Here is an 18,240-nt window from a genome sequence, read left to right as displayed (position 1 = left end):
TGTGTCAACTTCTCTCTGCCTGCCACTTTCTTTGAGTAATTTACAACTTTGCAAGTTGTAGACAACTTAGAATAATGTCAATGATCAACAAAATATTAGCAAACTGAAATAAAAAATATATCAAGAGGATCATACATCATGATCAAGTGGGATTCATCCCAGGGATGCAAGGATGGTACAACATTCGAAAATCCATCTCATCCACCACATCAACAAAAAGAAGGACAAAACCCGCATGATCATCTCCATAGATGCTGAAAAAGCATTCAACAAAACTCAACATCCATTCATGATAAAAGCTCTCAACAAAATGGGTATAGAGGGCAAGTACCTCGACAAATAAAGGTCATATATGACAAACCCACAGCCAACAACATACTTAACAGTGAGATGCTGAAAGCTTTTCCCCTAAGATCGGGAACAAGACAAGGATGCTCACTCTCCCCGGTTTTATTCAACATAGTACTGGAGGTCCTAGCCACAGCAATCAGACAACACAAAGAAAGAAAAGGCATCCAGATAGGTAAGGAAGAAGCCAAACTGTCACTCACTGCAGATGACATGATACGTACATAAAAAACCCTAAAGAATCCACTCCAAAACTACTAGAATTAATATCTGAAATCAGCAAAGTTGCAGGATACAAAATTAATACACAGATATCTGTTGCATTCCTAATACACTAACGATGAACTAGCAGAAAGAGAAATCAGGAAAACAATTCCATTTACAATGGCATCAAAAAGAATAAAATACCTAGGAATAAACCTAACCAAGGAAGTGAAAGACCTATACCCTGAAAACTACAGGACACTCTTAAGAGAAATTAAAGAGGACACTAATAAGTGGAAATTCATCCCATGCTCTTGGGTAGGAAGAATTAATATTGTCAAAATGGCCATCCTGCCTAAAGCAATCTACAGATTCAATGCAATCCCTATCGAAATACAAATGGCATTCTTAAACAAACTGGAACAAATAGCTACAAAATTCATATGGAACCACCAAAGACCCCAAATAGCCAAAGCAATCGTGAGAAGGAAGAATAAAAGAGGGGGGATCTCGCTTCCCAACTTCAAGCTCTACTACAAAGCCACAATAACCAACACAATTTGGTACTGGCACAAGAACAGACCCATAGACCACTGGAACAAAATAGAGTCCAGATATTAACCTAAGCATATATGGTCACTTAATATATGATAAAGGAGCCATGGACATACAATGGGGAAATGACAGCCTCTTCAACAGCTGGTGTTGGCAAAACTGAACAGCTACATGCCAGAGAATGAATGTCTAACTCCATACACAAAAGTAAACTCAAAATGGATCAAAGACCTGAATGTAAGTGATGAAACCATGAACTCTTAGAAGAAAACATAAGCAAAACTCTCCTGAATATAAACATGAGCAACTTCTTCATGAACACATCTCCACGGGCTAGGGAAATAAAAGCAAAAATGAACAAATGGGACTACATCAAACTAAAAAGCTTCTGTACAGCAAAGGACACCATCAGAAGAACAAAAAGGCATCCTACAGTATGGGAGAATATATTTGTAAATGACATATCTGACAAGGGGTTAACACCCAAAATATATAAAGAACTCACATGCCTCAACACGCAAAAAGCAAATAACACTATTAAAAATTGGGTAGAGGATATGAACAAACACTTCTCCAAAGAAGAAATTCAGATGGCCAACAGGCACATTAAAAGATGCTCCACATCGCTCATCATCAGAGAAATGCAAATTAAAACCACAATGATATATCACCTCACACGAGTTAGGATGGCCACCATCCAAAAGACAAACAACAACAAATGTTGGCAAGGATGTGGAGAAAGGAGAACCCTCCTACACTGCTGGTGGGAACGTAAATTAGTTCGACCATTGTGGAAAGCAGTATGGAGATTTCTCAAAAAGCTCAAAATAGAAATACCATTTGACCCAGGAATTCCACTCCTAGGAATTTACCCTAAGAATGCAGGAGCCCAGATTCAAAAAGACATATGCATCCCTATGTTTATTGCAGCACTATTTACAATAGCCAAGAAATGGAGGCAACCTATGTGTCCATCAATAGATGAATGAATAAAGAAGATGTGGTACATATACACAATGAAATATTATCCAGCCATAAAAAGAAAACAAATCCTACCATTTGCAAAAACATGGGTGGAGCTAGAGGGTATTATGCTCAGTGAAATAAGCCAGGCGGAGAAAGACAAATATCAAATGATTTCACTCATCTGTGGAGTATAAGAACAAAGGAAAAAGTGAAGAACAAAACAGCAGCAGACTCACAGAACCCAAGAATGGACTAACAGTAACCAAAGGGAAAGGGACTGAGGAGGATAGATGGAAAGGCAGGGATAAAGGGAAAAAGGGACATTACGATTAGCACACATAATGTAGGTTGGGGTGGGCCACAGGGAAGGCAGTATAACACATAGAAGACAAGTAGTGATTCTACAGCATCTTACTATGCTGATGGACAGCGACTATAATGGGGTATGTGGTGGGGGCTTGATAATGGGGGGAATCTAGTAACGACAATGTTGCTCATGTAATTGTATATTAATGATACAAAAAAAAAAGAAAAGAAAAGAAAAGAAAAGAAAGGGAGACAAAAAAAGAAAGAATAATGCCAATGATCCTTGTCCACAGAAATACAATGAATTGTATCTAGTGAACGCAACTGATGATTGCTCTGTGAATAGTAACCACTCTGGCCATTTTGTTGTTGTTTATAAATCCAACATTTTGATGCCCCATGTATACTTTGAAATCTCCTTTAAACCCATTGTAACATCTTACTGAATCTATCATTCATTAGTGAGCTAAATAAAATCTTTGAAACATGTTAATTTTACATTTGTATATGAATCATTTTCCTGTTTAAAAAATTCACTATTTTAATAGGTCTTTAGTCCAAAAGTGTTCGTCTGTCCTTGGGAGGACAACTCAGAATGGAGAGAGGGTGTTAGTAAGGTTTTCAAATATATATATGTATATGAAGTTTCTTTCTGGTCCACTCAATTTCCAAAAGCTAAATTTGCCTTCCACTCCTAGGATAATGGGGGAAGCACTCCCTCAGAGGACTGGAGGGCTAAGTGAACAACAGACAAGCAGGGAAGGGCTTAAGGAGAACCCTGACACCACCATGAGCTTGGTATTGCCCAAGTGAATTCCTTGGGGATGCCAGACTCTCTTCCCTTCATCCTATCTGTTCCCTTTAAGGACTGTGTGTTTTAAGCCTTCATAGCACTGTTGGAATCAAGAGACCAACAAGCAAGATTAATATAACTGTTTTGCACAGCCAGAGTATTAACACAGTATTCAAATATGTGCAGCTTCCCTTTTATCTCTCTCTCTCTCTTTTTTTTTTGCAGTCAGACTGAGGTCATTCTAATGCCTGCAGCAACTACTCAGAGTTAGAGAGCCAAGACAATGTCCTAGCATTCCTCAAACTCCAAAATAACTGGTTTAGCTGTGGCATTTTGCCTGATCAGCGCTGCAGTTTGAAAGCACAGAAGGCTTCTTTGGCCGGAGAACACTATCTGCCAGACAAAGTGCGACGGAGAGAAGTCACAGCAGCCCCCAAAGAAATTCCAGTTATATCTAATTTATAACTGCCCTTGCCTCACTTCTCCCTTGGGATATTTAAATATATCTAGGGTGTTTATGTAAAGTTGAGTTTTATTTCTGCATTCCCCCTTTCTGGTCTTTCATGTCTGTCTGCTTTCTCGTCATCTTGGTCTCTCCAGTTGTTAAACTTCCCTTTTCCCACCAGTCCATCCTCACTGCATGCTTCAATGTAATCCAGAAACAGTCATAAGCATTTCTGGGCAGTATTTTACGACGGCTAAGAATTGGAGCCCTAGAGTCAGCAGGGCCATTTACTATGTATCTGTGTGGCCTTGGGAAGTTAGCAAAAAGCTCTAAGCCTCAATTGGTCCATCAGTAAAATAGGCATAATAATTATATCCACTTAATTGGTCAGCTCTGAGGGTGAAATGAGACAATTAAGTGAAGTTCAGTGTCTGCTACATTGTCACCTATTACTATCCTAATTTTCTTCTCTATCTCCCATCTCCTGTTTCCTCTTACATCTGTTTCTGGTGCACTTCTAGTTTCCACTTTCTTATTTGCAGGTACTACTTCACTTTTTTTCTTCTTAGTCCAACAAGGAGACTGCCAGTGTTCAGGAAATGCTACTCCAAAATATGGCACCTTGGCATATTGATAATCTTAAGCTGAAAGACTTTGAGAAAGGGCAGGCACATGACAGACTCTCTGACTTCCCCTGAGGCAGGTTCTAAGACTCTCATATGAGAGGTGCCCCTCTTACCCCCTGTGGAAAGGAGCATCCTTATCACCTAAAACAAGGCACTCAGAGCAATTTCAACAAACAATACCTGTACTACTACTCTAAGCTCACACCCCTCTGTCCTATTACATTTTTTCCACAATTCTCCATTTTTCATCATCATCCACAAACACTCAAGTTTAACTGTTTCCTCAAATCTTCATTTCCTTAGGAAGTCTCCTGCACTGTGTAAAACTTAGATTAAAAAATATTTCTATGCTTTTCTCTTGTTAACCTGTCTTTTGTTACAGTGGTTCCAGCCCAGAATCTAGAAATACCTTTTCCCCCTCCCCTACAATGGCAAAACTAAGACAGTGGCCACATGTACCATATCATTTTGTCTGACAACCAATTTCGGTTTCTTTATCTGTGATCTGGGAGAAACCCCATCCGTAAACCATTGTAGGGTTGTTGTAAGAATTGTACAAGGTGATGAATGTGTGTAGCACAGTGCCTGGCTCATAGGACTGTAGGATATTGTTAGTATCTTACTTTATGGATCCTCTTATTGGGGTGTATTACAAAATAATTAACATAACTAACAAATGCCTGTTGAAAGGTAGCAAATTCCCAGGCTCCCAGCTAATTTAATGATCACTGACTAATCAGAGAGCTTGTTTGATGGTATTATCTGTGATTAATTTAAATAACATTTTGATTTATGTGTCATCCTAAGAGAAAATATCAGCTGAAAGATTCCAATGGGAGCAACAAAAAATGGTTTCTTGCTGTCCCAGTAAAGCTACATTGTGATCATTCATTCCTTTCCAAAGGAGGACATTCTGATCCTGTAATAATGTTCTACTAAAGGATTTTATTTATTTTTCATCTAATTATTCATGTAGATGAGTTCATTTCATGTGATGAAGATCAGTGCAACATAGCTAGGCTTCTTGCTGTAATCCCACTGACTTGCTATAATCCAACTGTCTAGAAAACCTATCACTTGTGTTTGAAACAATCTCAACAAGACAAATCCCAGTTCTTCCAAAAAGAAGTTCTATTTGGGCATTCTCCTAAGTTTGATGTTAAGTTATTTACTGATAGCTTAAAAAAAATTTAGAAGGTAAAAAATGGCCATTCTTTAGGAAATTACTGAAAAGCACTCTGTGGATCTGAATAGATTCCATGTGACATGGCTGGAAAAGAGATCCGGTTTCTAAAAATCAAGCTTTTGTTTATTTGAGGCTGAAATAACTGAGTGTGAATATTCTTGTATATATTCTAGTAAAAGTTATAATGGAGAGGCACTTTCTACAATCCTTTTTTTTCCTTCTTGTGTTTGGGAGATGTCATTAATATATTTCTGGGGAAATTTGAAAATAATACTTGTATTTGTGGTTGATTATAATTCCTCCTATGAGACAAGCAGTTTAAGTGTGTGCTGAAGTGTCCCCTTCCCTATTCAATCTCTCAAAAAATAAAAGGCAAACCATGCAGAAATGACATGTTTTTACATGAAATATTGTCCCAGAGCAAGGCATCTATCCCAAAGTATGAAGAACTTAGTTTTACCATAATTTTATTATCTTCTAAATTTTTCCCATCTCTTGGTTACTGCCTATGAAGAACTTTATTAGTGTACATTTTATGTGCATATTAATAATGATAAAAATTACTACAGCGGTGAATGGTTTTATTTTGAATGGAGTTAATGAAGTGAAAGCCCATATGGGGCAGAATAACAGAAAAGTCATGTTTAATATTATCAGTACAATTGGATGATAGAATAAATAATTTATAGCAACTTGGTATTTTCCATAAGGTAACCAAACAATTGATTTGACTAAGCTCTTATTTGTTGAACTTGCTGGTGGTTTTGGAATTCAAGAGAAAATAAGTAGCTCTTCTAAAGGGTAAGCTGTATTTTTAGATGCTACTTTCCTAAATGAACTCTTCCCTGACCTCCACAAACCTATCCCCAGTCTAAATAGGGTTCTTGCTCTACATTCTTCACTTACAATCTTTGGTTATATATCTGAATGCTTATTTGATGAATGTCTCTCCTCCAGCAGGCTGTAGTTTTGTTGCTCAATAATATGTGCTGACTGGGGGAAAGACTATTAAGTGGGTTTTGATAAAAGACATTCATGTCCACAGGCTTCTCGACAACAACTAACATTTGCTTTTGTCTGAGAACACAAAGGTGAGTTTGAGAAGGGAATTTAAGTTCCTAATTATCATCAAATCCATTCATTACTGTGTTTAGTTACTCTTTCTTATTAAAGCTGTTGAAAGAATGTTGCGTACCTAGGAAAGCTAGCCTCACTCTTGAGAGATGTGTTAAATTTGTGCAGCCACATAAGTAGACCAAAACTTCTGACTGACAAGTCCCATTTCCAGGGAAAGATGAGATTTTCCTCCAAACTACTATTAAGAGCAAGCTAGATCATTATAAACTGTATGGCTGTCTGATCATGTGTTGCTTATAATTAAAACCAGTTCCCCTAACCACATTCAAAAGGAAACAAATACCAAGCACACCTAATTATATAATAGTGTTTAACAAATTATGGGAATACCTAACATTTCCTGAGCACTTGTTAAATACAATAAAATGCGAACTAACTTTACATACATATTTTCACATTTAGTTCTCACAACAATCCTGTGAGGTACTATTATTATTTCCATGAGGCTAGAAGACATTGGGATATTAGTAAAGTGGTGAAGCCCAGACAAGACTTCTGGGTTTGTATGACTTTGGGGACTTCCTTCTTAACTCTTGTACACAACCTCTCTGTCATAATTATCTGTTAATGTGTTTATCTCCCTTGCTCACCTGTAAGATCCTCAGGGGCAAGGATTATGTTTTACTTTTCCTTATATCTCAAATATAGAGCAGAGTGTAGGAAACACAATAGATGCTCAAAGTTCAGTGAATGAAGGAGGAAGTGCTTTCTCAGTCATCAGAACTAAAGTCTGTTTAGTGGGGTTTCAGTGTTAAATATTGTTAACTATATAATGTATGTAAGTAAAATATACAAATAAAAAAATATGACTACATATAAAAATATATTTTACTATTTTTATTATGTTAGTGATCCATATTTTATATTGAAACATAAGAAACTGCCATTTTGTTAGGTCAAAATGGTCAAGGTCAAATAACACTTTCATATGGTACAAACTAACAAAAAAACTAGGTCAGCTCTTAGTTATATAACTAAGCACAATGCCCCATTACCAGATTTTTTTCCACTCAAATAGAGTTATCATTATAAACCACCAAAGAGAAAGTTTTATGAAATATGAAGCATTTTGAATAAATGTCACAAAAATAAAATAAAAATGGTCTATCTATAAGCACTTGCTTCTAGGTCCCATGACCTAATTTTATAAACAAATTATTTTTCATGCCACTAGGGACAATTCGCTCCTATGAAAATTCAACGCTGCACATATTTATTAGATTTCGTTTGGATTCTCTGTCGTTTCAAACTGCCAAGTTGCATACCTCCTTTCAGAGTCCTTCTCCATGAACTCCTCCCTTTTCAGTACAAACTCTGCCTTTATCCCAAGCCCTGATGCACCCCCTAGTGTTCCTCAAACACTTGTGTAATGCTATTTCATGTGTTTGCAATGATCACTTTCTGTTGAATAGAGATCTATGGCAACCGATGACATAAAGCATGATTAACTGGGTTGACCATGGACATTTCTTTAATACCTTTTTTCTTTTTTGCATAAAGAGAAACACAGAACTAGGACCTCAGAGAGTAACCCTGGAAGCCACTTAAAGCACACATGAGATCTACTTTGCTTCTGCATGATTCCTGAGATAAGACTATGACCTCTCCTTACTGAATTCTTTGTGTTAAACTCTATGAAATGAATAACTTTCTTGGCTTCACCTTACTTGGACCCTTGTCATCCAGAAAATGCCTTTTTGCCAGGGATGCCGAGGCCTCTGGTGTTTGGTTTTAAGAATGTCCACCTAACCCACTGGTGGGCCTGAATTCTTTTCCTATTCCAGTTTTCAACTTAAAAACTAGGCTCAAAATAAAGTCCACTTGGGAATTTCCTGGTCCCGGATGGGGTTTGCCTCCTTTGAGTGCAGCTGTATTATTGGAATTGGTTAAATTCTGGAATACTGTATGTAGATGAGCAACACTGGTATTACAGGTTTCCAGGACCAAAGTGAGAACCTCCATGGCGGAGTTCAGTTAGACGTGGATTTCTAGAGAAAAGTGGCCAGCAGTGGTGTTGAAAATTGCACAGCAAAAAATGTAAAGTGCTATATAAATGTATTTCTATTGTAATATTAAAATTCCCCCAGGTGGCAGTGGACACAAATCATGCAGTATTTAGAGTTTTAATTTAGGAATCACTGGGGTGCCCCCACTGGCTGATGCAGTACCCACTCTGTTTGCCTACTACCACATTTGAGAAGAGTTTGTTAATAAAGTATTTCTGGGCCTCCAAGGATGAATTACATGTGTCTGTATATAAGTTTGCTCCTCTTAGGGCACCAAGCCTCTATCAGGTGCACCACCGGAGCACCTGGGCTACATTGTCCTGTTGAAGCTGGGATGAGCTTTGGGATGAAATGAGAGTAGTGGGTTGAAGAATTGGCTTCCATTATATTTTTTTTGTTAGAGGAGACCCAAAATAGGGCTGCTCGTGCACTGATGTTTTAGGGGAAACAATTCCACATTTCACTTGCACGCTGCATTCTTACCCACCCCTCCCTCTCAGAGGTCAAAGGCTGTTCTGGGCTCCTCTTTTCTAGCAAGTTCTTCTACAGGCCCAGGCTTCCACAAGGCTCCTCAAGCCAAGGAAGACTTCTGGTGGGTTCACCCCATCAGTTGCTCATCAAATCCAAATTCTTTCATCTCATTTTAACTCATGAGGGACGACACCAGTACCCACTTCTCTGCCTCACCTCCTCTGTTAACTTGCACACTTCCTTTCTCATTCATCCCCCCTTTTCTGACCTCTATTCTGTAGGTAGGACACACTTTTAAAACTTTTTAGTTTAACAACTTAACTCTGTCTGCCTGGCAGCACAACTAACTCGAAGCTTACCAAGGTGAGATCTTTCCATTAAAATATTTGTGTCTTCTATCACACCAGCTGAGAGTTCAGTCAATATTTGCTTGACTGCATGTGACATGGACAGGTGGCCTCTCTTAGTTCATGGTAAACAAATAACCACCCTTCTCCCCCCAAAAATGGAACATAGCAGACTCCCAAATAAATAACCAAAATTTCCAACTTTCATTTTCCTTTGCCTGAACATGCAGGTGAAAACTGAGAGTAAAAGAACACAATATAAAAGTTAAACCATTCAAAAAGCCCTGACATAGCTTATTTATTTGATTTGATAAATTCCTTTATCACAAACCAAGTCTTTATTAGCATGCCTCTTATAGAGCGTTGTTGTATGCAGTGTCTCATACACTCAAGTTCACGTGGGCTAGTCGGCTGTGTCTGCTGAACAAGGTGCCAAAGAGATCAAGGGTGGATGATTGGCTCTCCCTTAAGTCAGTTTGCTTAAAAGAGAAATTCTTCCACAGACAAAAATAGAGCCCCCTCCCTCCCCACCACCTCACCCATTTAATCCCTGCCCAATATCTTCACTTGAATGGAAGGAGGACTGTATAATTTCTAGCAAAAAATTTGTACTTGAATCATGTATACTTTGTTCCTACGGACACATTTTCTTTAACAATGATGGGCACTTTTCCAATTATTTGCTCATTAATGGAATACTTGGAACATACTGTGATAATTGAAGAATATTAAAGAAGAGAATCTGAGTAAGAGACTTTCTCACCAATATTTATTAGGTACCCACTATATGTGCTAAGTACCCATTACACACATCACACAGAGCAATGACTTAACCAGCAGAGGTTAAAAAGGGGGGAAGGGGTTGGATTGCTGGAAGGAACCTAGCGCATTAGACTTATTTTAGAGGAAAGTGAGGTCCAGAGAAATTGCTCTGCCTCAAGCTATATTAGAAACAAGTTAGGGACAGAGTTAGGATTGGAGCTTTGGGGTGACAGGAAAAATCAAAATAACAAGTATAAAGATATCGTACAATCATAGATATGAGGCGTATTTGGAAACTGTCCAATTTAAGAGAATGCTAGGTTAGTAATCTTCATCTAACTAGTTATGTTTTTCCACCTTTTAAATATTTATGCTATCAGTTTTTATTGTGCTCTTGGCCTTTTCTCCTTTCATTAAGAGTTTTATGAGGCAGAAACCTTACCTAAAGTTAATGCCACCAAAGAAGGCAGGTGAATTAGAACTAAGGAGCCCCCACAAGACTGAAGGGTTTAACTATTGAAAGTAGTGACTTGAAAAAAGTAGATGGAAATTTTCAATATTATAAGGTTTTTAAATTACAAAAGTAATGAAATACTAGAGAAAGTTAGGGGGAAAAAAGTAGGGATGTATCACCTGAAGGGAACCAGCATATTCTACTGTGGCACGAAACTTATTTTGAACAAAAGCACCTGAGTTCCTGATATCTTATCCGCCTAAAAATTTTGAGCAGAGGCATTTGAGGTCCCAAAAGAACTCAGTTGTCATATATCCTCTCCCAAAGGAGCAACCAGGGAAGACTGACTCATATCACAGATGAGAAGTCTACATACGACAGTTAAACAGATGTTAACATAAAAACTACCATGTTGTCCTTTTATTCTCCTAAGAGCCCATTTGTCTTTCTAAAAAGCCATTTGTTTTCCCAGTAAGAACCCATTCTCCCCTTCCCCTTCAGAAGTTAGTTGTTTTCCAGTAATGGCCCTTTCCCCCTTCCCTTTATCAGCCAGCATGGTGTAAAAACCTCAAATTCTACCCATCCCTTTGAGTCACATTATTCTGTGACCTCCCCTATGTATGCTAATAAAAATATGTGACTAAATTTTGTGTTTTCTCTTGCTAATGTGTCTTTTGTCAGTTTAACTCACAGGCCTTCCAGAACACAACCTAAGAGGGTGGAGGAAAAAATTTTCCTTCCTTACACACAAGTAGCACACCATAAGCTCACTACCAGCTTAACTCAGCTATTTTCAGTTTTGTAAATTTTCTTCATTTACTTTTCACATAAATATAATCATTGTTGACATTATAAGCATCTATCCATGATGCTACACAACTCTCCAAATTATGATTTCCTATTGACTGCAAAATATTTCATTGAGCTGATATCTAAGAAGTTCCCTAACTAGACTCTTACTGTTGAATATTTAGATTTCTCTTGATTTTTTTAAAATTATAAATAATTTGGAAGAAAAATCTTTGAACATAAGGCTTTTTTCCTTTTAAAGTTACTTCCTAGGCTAGCTCCAAGTGCTGTACCCTTTGAAAATGGAATATTGGGTTATACATCTCAAGATGACAATTAGTGGTAATGAAACAGAAAATGTACATTTTTTATAAACTAAATGACTTAAGTCTCAGTAAAATCATAAACACCATGAAAACACTTAAAAACCATTTCGTGTCTGGAAGATGTGCAGCCTGATGAGGTTTACTCAGTAAGAGGAATTACTTGAACTAGGTAATTTGAGACCTCGAGAAAGGTCCTTTGGCCTTTTACCCCCTACAAGACAAAAAATACTACAGGATTAATTTAGCAACAAGTTTGTGGAAACCTGGGGAATGAGCTCAAGTGAAAAGGGCCAATTTAGGAGAGTAATTGCTTATGAAAAGTTTTTATCAACCCTTCATTTCATTTTCATTAGCTTTCATTTGGAGGAAGGATAAACCATCAGGCAAAAAGCAATAGGTGCTCACAGGTACCCGACTACCAAAGGAGCAATTGCATGAGCTGAACCTTTTCTCCCAGCTGCTTCCCTGCGTTTAGCCATTTGTACTTCATTAGGAGAGCCCAAGTACCAATTATTCTAACAGGCAATTGATTATGAGATTTCAAAAAGGCAGCAACAAAAAAGAAATGTTTGTTTTGAAGAACCACCAGCTATTCATCTTAAAAAGAGGAAAAAACAACCGAACCACATTATATAACTCAATTCAGAACTTTTTCCTACCTTGTAATCTAAAGAGGGCAAAATCCATTTTCATCTCAGAGTACCATTTTCTCCTACTAGATTTCTCTACAGTGGGCTTTCCACAAAGGATATTTGATTATTTGATTATATTCTGAGTCATAGCCACTTAAAATCCACATTTATGAGCTATAATTTTCTAGGTAAAAGCTGAGGAAATTACTGAAAGTTCTTTGTGCCCTCCCACTCACCCACCCCAGCAATTCCTTCTGTTCTCTCGGTGTTTTAGATTTAATCAGCAGCCGTGGCAAACCCTGTTATAATCCTTTCTGAATGTTTTTGGCAGGACCAAAAATATGAATTTGCACACAGAGCTTTTTGTAAACTATCAGGAGTCCTTTTTCTTTTTGGCCAGTTGGTAGTTAGTAACAATTCTGTTCTGTAAATAAATCATCTGCAGGAATCCTCATCAGGTCAGCTGCAAATGTGTCAGTTTGAGGAAAACAAATAAGAAAGCACTTACCAGTTAATTTACTGTCAGGAGAGGAGCTATTGTGATGTCTGGGAGTAACCTTTCCGCTTCAGAATGAAATGGAGGGTGGTTTTCAGAGCGGCTTCGTGGTACACTCTTTTCCCAGCCTCCACTTTTGGCTTTTGTCTGGCTTTTGAAATGACACTGTAGAGGAGAATGATGTTGGGTTTCATTTGAATGTGGTTCTTCCCTTCCTCCACCACCCTCCATAAAAATTCATCATATATTCCAGGAGAAAAGTAAGCAGCGAACATACTGCACAAATTAATTCTTTTGCACAGCATGCACGTGAGTGTAACTGAGGTTTGTTTTTTGAATGGAAATCACTGTTATTGCCTGCGGTGCTACAGGCTGAAAAAAGCCGCGAAGTGGGAGGCACCAACCCCTCCTTTGTTTGGGTGGGCTTTTTGCTTATGAAAAGTCAAGTTAAATTTCATTCCAAGGGTGGAATGAAAAGAACCTTTAGAATGTGAAAGGAGAGCTCTTCAATTGCACAGCAAACTGTAGGGCTCATTAGGACAGACATTTCTTTTACTGCATTTCAGCATATTTCTGATAGTGAAGAATTGAATCACATATTACTTAAGTATGTCTTTCAGTTTTGATTTCTTTACTTAGGGAGGTTGAGAGGGAATTTTCCAGGCTCTGAGGAAATTACAGGCTTGATTTTTATTCCTCCTCTCATTTGTGCTCCAGGCAGATGTGGGCACATCTGTGTACCTGAGGCAGGACTCAGAATTCAGACATTCACAGGATGAGAAATGAAGAATTTAAAGGTAAGCATGCCTTGATATGGTTAACTTCCCTCTGCAGAGCTAACTTGATTTTTGTAAGGTCTAACATCAAGTTGACCATGTGATAATTGGAAATTGAACATTATTAGGTCATAAAACATTGTTAGGCTGCTAATTGAACGCTGGTCAGTGGAATCCCAGAGAAGCACATGATTTTGTATTTGACTGTTGTGAAAGACTGAAGGGGGGGAATGTGCCACCCTAAAGGTGGCTTAAGGATTATTTTGAACTGAATATTTTTAAGAAACTTTAGGCACTAAAGAAACTCTAAAAGCAGAAGTTACCCCTTTTGTAAAAGAAATCTACATTTATAAAGTATATTTACATTTGAAAGGAGACCTGTATCAGGAAGTGAGTTAGTACCGGAGAGAACTTTTTCACCTGGGATATTTAGGTGCCTGGCAGGGCCATCTTTGTTTACCAAACAGTTCCTCACCTTCCAGTGAATTGCCTTCCCCGCTTATGCCCTAGAGCTGTAATCTCTTTTCTTAGTTTAGGATGGTATATAGTTCTCAGTCTTCCGGCCACCTTTTGAGCCTCCTTTGTGGAGCACTATATGTACGGAATTAAAATCGTTCTTTTCTTCTATTGTTAATCTTTTTTACAGAACGGTTTTAGCCAAGAACAATGAAAGGCAGAAGGAAAATCATTGTTCTTGCCCTGCAAGACCAAGTCTACAAAATCTAAAGCATAATCCTCACTATAGGGGGTGAGGATGGGGTGGGAACGTACCAGAATGACCTTGGGGGATGGGGTGGGTATGCTTTTCAAACGACAAATATCCCTCAACCTAGAAGGAGTACTTCTCCCGTATCTGCTCAATCCCTTTGTTCCACAGAAATACCCACCAGTGCTCATTCTGGCATATTTGCAGTGTTACCTGAGTGTAGATGTGGTCATTGAGGAGGGAGTAGTGGGGCTCTCTGCCGGAGACTCTCCTCGAGTCACCAGTTCTCTGCGTCAATAATATTAGTATTTAATAGTTAGATGCTGTCTTCTATAATCACAAAAGCAATTTCATCCACAAGACATTCTGGAGAGAATTTCAGTTAGTTCAGTTACATGGTTTTGAGTTGATTTTTTGGTGGTAGAGCGGGAAGCACTGAGCAGCAAAGGATAGAGAAAGAAGACATGACGTTTAACAAGCACTTACTATGTACCAAGTCTAGTGCATAACATAAACCCAGGAAAGTGTAAGCATTTCATTTTTATGTTTTAGCTACCCTCGGAATCAACAGAATTGAAACATATGCTTACTTAGCTTTGAAACTGGTCCAAAAAACTCAAGAACAGTAAACAAAATCTAGGCTAATGAGCCCTACAGTTTGCCAGGCATTTGAGGAACTCCTCTCACACATTCTAAGGCATGCCATCTCGTTGATCCATTATTCAAAAGCAGTTGAAGCTGAAGTGCTCAGATGTGCTAGCGATAACTTACCTGCCACCCCAGATATTCAATAGGTGCAACTGGACATCAGCCAGGCTGTTGGGCGCACTGGTTAAGCTGGTGAGTTAGTTCGTTGGAGATCTTTCAAAAGAGCCTCTACTGTCAGTTGCAGAGTTGGGGTTCAGTTCCAGGCATTCTGACTCCAAACTCCTGTCTGTAGAGACTTCACCATTAATCTGTCTATAAGAACAGATGTTTCCAGAATTGAGTGAATGGGAGGAAGAGGCAGGAATAACTTCTGCCAGGTAAAAGGATTTAAGATCGTTCCACCACTTTCTACATCTCTGCAAGTTCCCTGAAGCCTCTTGTGGTCTGGATTTCAAAGGGTCTCTCAAGAGGCGTATATGTGCATGAGCAGGTCTGTAGGTTCAACTGGGCTCAAACGAGAAGATAACAGTGCCTCTATCATATTGTTTTGGGGAACAGGATATCTCTTACCCTAGAAATAGCTTCTCTGCACTGATGCTTAAAATTTAACTGTTGGATCTGTTCTTTGGAAGAGGTGCATTTTAGAGGAGGAATTTTGTGTCAAGCCAGTGAAGTCCTAATAGAGTGGAATGGACAATTTTACGATGGTCATCACCCCTCCCGACCCCAAATCCACCTGAAAAAATTGGAGTCAGCATTTTGACCTCCATCTTTTGCTATGGTCAAGGATATTGTTATTCTTTCCTTGAAGCAAATTTGCCCCAGACACCTAAATGCTCTGATGATAGAAAGATCAGAAATAGACATTTGGAAGAATATGATAGGGTCATACTGATTTTTGTTAATCATTACTGATCTTTCTGTTATTGTTTTTTTTAAAAATTAAGCCACTTAATTTTCCAGTGGAACATAACCACTGGAAAACACCTAACACGATATAAGTGGACATTTTCTTTTAAGAAGCTGCTCTGTGAAAAACAGAAAGACTTCACTTCTTTTCAGTTGTTTTCCTCTTGTTCTACTGGCCCTTCTTAGGCTTGTTTCTTCACGGTAGGAAGGGTCAGAGATTAGACTTCGGAGCCGTAAATTGGGTTGAACAGTGAAGCGGGAACCATGGCACGCTTTTCCTAGGCACTGAAATGGACTCAGTCACAGACTTCGTGGCTCTGGGGGGGTCACACTGAGGGGCCTTGCCAACCTTACCATACAGGGCAGCTCTCCAACCACCTAAACCAAAGAATTCCCAAAGGCCACTGAAGACAAAGCCTTCTCCGAGGTCTTGTTGTTAATCCTGTAGGGCCACTGCAGGAACTGACATGAGGGTACTCAGGAAGTCTGTTAGAGGATTTAGCTATACATCTTTTTAATTCAGATACACAAAGCTCTAATGACCTGCGGAAATGTGGGGACAGACTCCTATTGTTATCTCTAATTTGAATAAACCTTCTCTTTTAATATGCCAAATGCCAAACCAAATGAAAGCTACATACAAGGATTTAGGTTGATTTTCTTCCCTGCAAATCTCAGATACTCAGGGCCTGAAGCTTTCAGAGGGCAAAGTAAACACTCACCTTTCAGAAGGTGCCTATGCTGCGCAGCTGCAGGGAAGCGTGCAGGAAAGGCTTCAGGGCTCTGTGCTCTGAATCTTGATGGTTAATAATTTTTGTGGGAGAACTGGTTGCAGCTACCCTGAGTCTTGAAAAAAGTATTTCCTCTTCTTGTAACCAAGGGAGGTAAATAATCTTTTAACTTGCTGCCTTGGAAAAAGAAATGTGGGTTGCCAGTGGTTAAATAAATCTGTTGTGTATCACTTAGTCAACAGACATCTGGGTGACACCATAGTTGGTTCAGATTCAAGAGAAAGGACTGTTCTGGGAGTTCAGGCCACTCCCAATGATTTGCCCTAATTGCACTACTTTTCTCGTTAAACTGCAGATTATGGATATGATGTAAGTATTTGGATTTTTCTAAAATGTCACATTTAGGGAAAGAAGAAGGATTGGAGAAGAGAGCATATTCTCTCAACTTTAACAGATTTAACCACTCCTTGGATTTTTCAGTAAGAAATTGGTGGCCCGGGGGCGTATTGCAGCCACAGCTGTGATTTGTTTGCATTGAGCTGTGTTTCCTGGAGTTTGAATTAATTTCCATCATTTAAAAATCAGGAGATCTTACACAGCCATTCAGATTATTGTTTCCCCAAGGAAAAAATGGACAGATCTGGGTCACAATGGGCCTGCATCACAAATGGATACAGTCGGAGGAGGCCGAGAAGTGGCTGCCCCCAGGACCCTCCCGCCCGCCCACTTTTGGCAGGGCATTGCTTCGCAGTCCCACACCTTTCTCCTCTGCCCCCCTCCCTCCGACGACATCTTGCTGGGCCGTCCAGGAATTTGCCCTTTTAGACCTTTGTGTCCCTATAAAAATCTTTTCCTGTTAACTTTCTTCAGTGTAGGAAACTTGAGTGCACAGAGCTGGTAACAATTGGGCAATCACATTTATTTCACAATTTTAGGTTTGAAGCTTTTGAAATATTTTTTTATTGAAGTATAGTTGATATACAATATTATATTGATTTCAGGTGTACAATATACTGATTCAGCGATTATCTGCATTATTAAATGCTCACCCCCATAAGTGTGATTACTATGATTATCTCCATTATTAAATGTTCATCCCAACAAGTTTACTATCTGCCAATATAAACATGACAATATTATTGACTATATTCTCTGCTGTTCTTTCATCCCTGTGGCTAACTTTTATATATATATAATCATTTTTGGAGTGAGACAACACATTTAGGAACTGCATTTCTTCCTTTTTTTTTTTTTTTTCGCTGTGTATCCTTTTAAAGTATCATTGATGTACAATCTTAGGACTAACATATATGTAACTGAGGTTTTGTGCCTTTTTATCCCCCTCACCTATTTTAAAAAGTGAATCCTCTATGTTTTCCTAGTAAAACCCGAATGCATTATAAAATATGATTAAATTAACAAAATCAACTTTAACTAGCTTAATTATGAACAGTGGTGTACCAAGAAGGTGCAATGGGGAGCCATCTGTCCAGGTGCAGGCGATAAGGGAGTGTACCGTGTAGGGAATTTAAAAACAATAATAAAGCCAACTGAAGTCCTTCTGCTTTTTGTGTGATCACAATGCGCCAGCAATTCTAAACAAGGTCAGTGATAAAACAAT

The 18,240-nt window shown here is 38.6% G+C and overlaps 1 protein-coding gene across 6 annotated transcripts in view; it reads right to left on the bottom strand.

The window, feature by feature from the left end:
- The window catches only part of CMKLR2 (chemerin chemokine-like receptor 2), a 56,076-nt gene extending 39,266 nt beyond the window's left edge, over window positions 1–16,810 (bottom strand). For 5 of the 6 annotated variants that reach the window (XM_073218303.1, XM_073218300.1, XM_037009275.2 and 2 more), the window contains exons 1-3: window positions 16,611–16,810; window positions 15,103–15,291; window positions 12,862–13,014 (exon numbers count right to left, since the gene is read on the bottom strand). The gene's annotated coding sequence lies outside the window, so the exon portion shown is untranslated. The remainder of the gene's footprint in view (window positions 1–12,861; window positions 13,015–15,102; window positions 15,292–16,610) is intronic. The other variant, XM_073218301.1, reaches the window with a different exon arrangement.
- Window positions 16,811–18,240: the final 1,430 nt, after the last annotated feature.

Source organism: Manis javanica, chromosome 12, assembly GCF_040802235.1.
Source record: "Manis javanica isolate MJ-LG chromosome 12, MJ_LKY, whole genome shotgun sequence".
Classification (NCBI taxonomy): domain Eukaryota; kingdom Metazoa; phylum Chordata; class Mammalia; order Pholidota; family Manidae; genus Manis; species Manis javanica.
Note: the sequence above shows the minus strand (reverse complement) of the source record. Positions and strands in the feature narration are given on the sequence as shown.